Below are 6,862 nucleotides of genomic sequence, written 5' to 3' on the forward strand. Positions count from 1 at the left end.
ATTCCATGGTTCACATAACTATTACTTGATGTTTCAGAGTCTCAATTTTTTAACAGATAAATGTATATAATTTATACTCTGTGATATCCTTGAGCCAGGAGCCTTCAGACAGTGCCTGGCACGTAGTAACCTGTCACTGAATGCCATTCAAATCATTAAAATGGCATTATGGGGGTGAAGGGGGAACCCCTTGAAATAAATTTTAGCTATATGCCCAGGCAGAAAAGCAATTCAATCATACTGGTATTAAGTGTGAGAAAGGGGGGCGTAAACATGAGTACAGTCAACCAACCAACCAACAAAATGCTTAACGTCTGGGATATCTGCATTGTACTGCAGACTTTAGAGTACTTAAGTGAAGGACCATTCCCTGCATCAAGTTGATAAACCACAATCTGGTTGATAAACTACAAAACTGGGATACTGCTGTGATACCGCTATAAATAGTATAAGGACATTTTTATTACCAACAGATGTTCAACAAGAGAGTGAGCCCAGAACACTACTAAATGAAGAGTTGTCAAGGCTTATAAAGTACGTAAGTTCCTTTGTAACATACCTGCACATAGGCATGAGGCCAAAAAGAGGAAACATGCAAAAGGCTCTTTTGGCTCAAAGGTAACCAAATTACTATATTGAATCTACTCATCAGCATAAAATTTAACAATAAGTAGAAGAAATGAATTTTATATACATCTTACAGGAAATGTGAAGTTCTGCTTAAATATTGACTGCGCCAGACTATTTTCCTCTGATGCAGATATGTTTTCATAAAATTAGGGAATTTGTTTCAAAAAGTATGTATACATACATGCACACACAGTGAATTCAAAAGTCTACACAACAAAATGTTTTCAGTAATTATCTCTGAGTGATGTGATTATGAGTGGTTCTTATTTTCTCTACTTTTTCAAATTTTCAACAATGGATATATATTACTAATACAGAAAAAGAATATGGTTTTAAAAACTTATTAAGCACTACCCCAAAACATATGAAACAAAAACAATGTGAGAGGAGGCTCTCAGACATTCACATCTAAATGTGAATTCATTATAGGGAGGATAAATGGTGACAGAAGGAGACTTTGGGTGGTGAACATACAATACCATATATAGATGATGTATTATAGAATTGTATACCTGAAACCCATATAATTTTATTAACCAATAAAAATTAAAATAAATGCAAATTTGTTATTCAGATGTCTAATGCTGAAGGTAATAAAACATTAATTCTAAAACTGAAGATCAGGGCAACTGATTCAAGTTCAAGTAGCTGCACACAGAGTACCAAACTGGAGGCTCTGAATGGCCAAAAAGTGGTACCATCACTTGCTGGGCTCTAAGGAAGCAGCAGAGTAAAGGTAAGTGGCTGAATGCAGCCCAAAGCCAAGAATTTGGTGAGGAATTCGCCCTGCCTCCTCCTTACAGAAGATGTGGAAAGCTGTTACAGTACTGAGTCTTTTTAGGACCTGCCTTACTTTCCTTAATAGGGAAGGCAGCCTTTAGCAAGTGGGCACCTTAAATCCATCTCCAACCTGCTGGCATTCACCTACATACTTACCTTTTTCCTGAAACGCTTCAGTGGCCAAAACAAGTCCTATGAAGCATTCCAAGATATGACTCTTGTTGTGCTTTCACCACTGCTTTCCTCATAGTGAAGATTCCAACAAGAGCTACTCACCATTCACATTTATTTCAAATCTTCAAATTTTTATTAAAAGAGAAGAGCCATTTGAAAACAATATTCAGAATTTTAATATATCTGTGCTGATCAACTTGTGGAGCATCATCGACCACCATGATCTGCTGAAGTTTCTTATGTCCAGAATACAGTGATGGAGAAAATTATTGGCTTCTCCAAGTTTGTCATTATTTGCCCAGATGGGAAAAAGTGTCGCCTTTTCTTTCATATTAGCTTAAATATAATTCTTTTTAAAAATTTTATCTTTATTGTTGAAAGTATTACAGATGTCCCCCGTTCCCCCCACACTGACCTCCTCCACCCTGTTCCCGCCCCACTCCAGGCCTTCACCGCGCTATAGTCTGTCCATGGGTTATTCATATATGCATATAAATTCTTGGTTAATCTCTTCCCACCCTCCACATCGTCGCCCTTTACTCAGACTTGTCAGTTCACCATATTTAGGCTTTGTGGTTTTATTAGCTATTCAGTGTCTTTGCGTGGATGCTCATTCCCATTTCCCTATTCCGTTTACCTGACTTAATTCATGTACAATAATGTCCAAAATCTTTTTGTGGGGCTAGGTGCCTTTTTGCAGAGCTCTCAAATCATTCCACTTAGTGAATGCCATGGGCCTAAGTTTATGTGTCCAACTATGTCACTAGATTCTGAGCTCCTGGGGACAGACTCGGCACTCCTTATTCATCTTTGTACCCCAAACATAGTGTCTGGGACATTATACATACACACCTTCTGACTGAAGTACTTAGTACTCATGCACCTAGAAATAGAGATCCTGTTTCATCTTGGGTATAAATCCAGAGCTTACAATTACTCAAATCAGAGCCAACTGAGATTTTTGCCCCCAGTCAGTTATCTGGAGCCCTGTTCCCCATAATCAAAACTTCTTCCTTTCTCAGTTCAGCACTGAGAGTCCTTTCCTGCTCCTGGGCTTAACTGAAACCTGGCTCTTCCTGAAAAATAGCGCCCCTTGCAGCTCTCTCATATGTATGTTGCTCATTCCTTCACATTCCATGTGCCCTGCCTGGTGTCAGTGCCCTCTTCCTTTCCTCAAAGCCATTTGCAAATTATTTCTCCTTCACTTCCATGTAAGTATACTGTCTCTGTGGAGATATGTGGTATTATCACACTATACCCCTCCTAATTCAGGTAATTTAACAATCTGCTATTTATAGTTGGGCACCTGGCTTAGTCCTCTCCCCTCCTCACTCCTGGTTTGTCTTCATTCTAGGACACTTCATTGCCCGTGAAAACTACCCACGTAACATGACTTCTCAGTTCTTTGACTACCTCAATTGAAATAACCTTTGCCCCCCAGTAGGCCTACTACCACACCCCACACCTGTCTTCCCAACTGCTCCACTCTTGAAATCTTGAATTCAGACATCCCTTGCTGACCTTCAGTCTCTCGGCCCTTTTACATTCTCCATTATCAACCCATCTTCACTTCGCTCCCTAGGCAGTCTAGACTCTGTGGACCACTACTCCAGTCACTTTTGCTGAGTCCTTAACATTTTCACCTTGTCCTGTCATCTCACAGAGCAAAACCCCAATCCTGGATCAGTCAACCATCTCCCATCTCCATTCCAACAGAAGGCCGATTGTTGCTATCAGAAGTCATTCGATCACTCTAGCTGCTGCCACTACAAATTCAATCTCTAATCTCAACTAGCCCCGCAAAGCTACCTGTGACCCTGTTTGCCTCGTGAGTTCTCCATCTTGTTCTATAGAGAATACTTCAGCATTTCTCCACTTTCCTCAAACCTCCTAGCTTAGTAATTCCCTCTTCACCACCAGTAGGTGACAATGCAAGAAAACAATAGAAGACATGAGGCAGGCACTCCATCAACTTTTTACCTTAACACCTTAAAACTTACCTCCCTGATAATCACTTTCTTCCTGACAAAATGTTGCAGATGTGCTTCTACCATCTAAGGCTAAAATTTCAAGTGTGCTTGATCTCATCCCTCTGGGTCCTCATAGGGATTTTGCTCCATCATACATTCTTTCTCTTCCTCCCTCCTTTCTGGCTCCTTCCCATATTATTATTTCAATATACTCAAATTTTTTCATCTCCCCTAACTCCCCATCCCCACCAAGATACACAGTTCTCACTGTGATCTCATGTCCTTCCTTCTACATCAGCTTTAGCTTATTCTTCCCTATTCACAGCCAAATTCCTGGAAGACATGTTCGTTTGTTGTCCATACTTTATTTCCCATTTCCTGCTGAGCCCATTGTTAAATGGCTTCTACTCTCAACCGTATATTAATATGATTGTTCATGTCAAATTTTTTTTTGCCAAGTCCAGTGGCCATTTCAGGCTCATCTACTGGTTCCCTTTGAAAGCCTCACACTTCAGGGCTTCTTGCCCTCTTCTGCTTATCCCCTTTTTGTTTTGTTATCCTTACCTGATCGATAACATCTACGATCTCGACCATCTTCCTGGCATGAGGCCCAAAGGAGATGTAGGCCACCAGGCCAACCTCCACAAGAATGCCTAAACACCACGTTGGCGGCGCTCAAAGAGAAGAAAGAAGGCCTCAGTCCTCTTTTCTTACTATAATTTCCCTGGATAATCTCATCTACTACTTTAACTACAAATACCATTTTTTATTATTCCCTAATCTTTAGAACAGATCCCTCTCCTGCTTCAGACCTATAAATCCGCCTGTTTATCTCCTCTTACATATCTCATGGCCTACTCTATTAAAATATATCTAATACTGAACTAAGCATATTCCCACTCCCTCCCCATATAGCTTTGCTTCATCCTAGTTTACCTTAGTGACAAAAACCTGTTTCATTCTTCTACCTCTCATCATCCAATTCAAAGTATTAAGTCCTAACAATTTTACTTCCTAAAAACCTCTGAAATCCATCCATGTTTCTCAATATCTACCACCACTACTTAGCACAGTGCTTAAGAGTGCTGGCTGGCTGGTGTGGCTCAGTTGGTTGAGTATCCTCCTAAACACCAAAAGGTGGCAGGTTCAATTCCTGGTCAGGGTACATACCCAGATGGCGGGTTCCGGCCCCAGTTGGGGCAAGTGCTGGAGGCAGAAGAGAGATGTCTCTCTCTTCGTCTCCCTTCCTCTCTCCAAGATCAATAAAAGTAAATAAGAGTGCTGGTTCAGAAGCTAGACTTATCTTGGTTCAAATCCTCACTCTACTATGTACTATCCAGCTATGTGGCTCTGGACAATCAACAGCCTCTTAAGTGCCTCAGTTCTCATCATGCAAAATATTTTACTTATCATGTCCAGCCAGTGTGGCTCAGTGGTTGAGCATTGACCTATGAACCGAGAGTTCACTGATTCAATTCCCTATCAGGTCACATGCCCAGGTTGCGGGCTCAGTCCCCAGTAGGGGGCGTGCAGGAGGCAGCCAATTGATGTTTCTCTCTCATTGATGTTTCTCTCTATCCCTTCTCCCTTCTTCTAAAACAAAAATAAAAAATTTAAAAACATATTAAAAAAAATATTTTAGCCCAGCCAGGTGTGGCTCAGTGGTTGAGCATCAACCTAGGATCCAGGAGATCGCGGTTTAATTCCTAGTCAGGGCACATGTCCAGGTTGTGGGCTCAAGCCCATTGGGGGCGTGCAGGAGGCAGCCTATCAATGACGACTCTCTCATCATTGATGTTTCAACTCTCTCTCCCCCTCACTCTCTCTGAAATCAATAAAGACATATTAAAAAAATTTTTTTTTACCTATCATTAGTGCAGACCACTATCACCTCTATTTTGGATTATTCTAACAGTGATTTTCAACCTTTTCATCTCATGGCACCCATAAATTACTAAAATTCTGCAGCACATCAAAAAATATATTTTTTGTAGGTATAAATTTTGAATGATTTACAATAATAATAATTACCTACCCTTTTTGCTCCAAAGTGACTTTTAGTACCTATACTTGTATGTAAGGATTTCTGGTACCAAGAGTTAATCAATCAGTCCTAGCCAGGTAGCTCAGTTGGTTAAAGCATCATCCAGATATGCCAAGACTGCAGGTTCAATCCCCAGTCAGGGCACATACAAGCAGCAAATAAATGCATAAATAAGTGAAACAACAAAAACCAACGTTTCACCCTGGCCAGTGTAGCTCAGTTGGTTGAAGCATTGTCCTGTACACCAAAAGGTGGCGGGTTCAATACCCAGTCGGGGTGTGAGGCAACTGATGGATGTTTCTCTCTCTCTCTCCCTCCCTCTCTAAAATCAATTAAAACATTTTTTAAATATCAAAAATTTTTTAAAAAACATTTTTTTATTTGTATTGATTTTAGAGAGGAAGGAAGAGAGAGAAAGACACTGATTTGCTATTCCACTTATTAATACATTCATTGGTTGCTTCTTGTATGTGCCCTGACTTGGTGATCAAACCTACAACTTTAGCATATCAGGATGACACTCTAACCAACTAAGCTGCCTGGCCAGGGCCTGTTGCCATTTTTTTTGACAATCTAAGCGAAAAGAGGTCAGTGCCCCTGACTAAAGTCAGGCATTTCATGTTTTAAAAATTCTTGCAACACACCAGCATGCTGCAGCTCAATGGTTGAAAATCATTGCTCTAACAGTCTCCTGGCCTCCAGTCTGGCCCTTCTGCAATCCAATCTCCTTGTAGCCAGTAATCTTTCTAAAACACAAATTTCATCATGTTAATTTTTACTTAAATCTGGTTCCCACTGTCTTCAAGGGAATGTTTGAATCCCTTAACAATGCACATAGGCTTTTAAAATCTGGTCCCTGTTAATTATTAATTCCTTCTCTCTCCTATTCTGGTCTTCTGCTCATCACATACAAACCTGAACTAATTGTAGGTCCTCAGTCTTACCATGCCATTCTGTGCCTCTGGGTTTCTGCATATGCAATTCTTGCTGCCTGCAAAGTCTCTCCCTTCTAAACTCCTCTTCCCGCCATACACATTTTTTTAAAAAATGTTTTTATTGATTTTAGAGAGAGGAAGGGAGAAGGATAGAGAGAGAAACATCGATGAGAGAGAAACATGGACTGGCTCCTCCTGCGTGCCTCCCACCAGGTATGTAGCCCGCAACCTAGGCCTGTGGCCTGACCAGGGATCGAACCAGTGACCTCTTGGTGGATGCTCAACCACCAAGCCATACAGGCTGGGTCCCACCATACACATTTACCTGG

Source organism: Miniopterus natalensis, chromosome 14, assembly GCF_054644295.1.
Source record: "Miniopterus natalensis isolate mMinNat1 chromosome 14, mMinNat1.hap1, whole genome shotgun sequence".
Taxonomy (NCBI): domain Eukaryota; kingdom Metazoa; phylum Chordata; class Mammalia; order Chiroptera; family Miniopteridae; genus Miniopterus; species Miniopterus natalensis.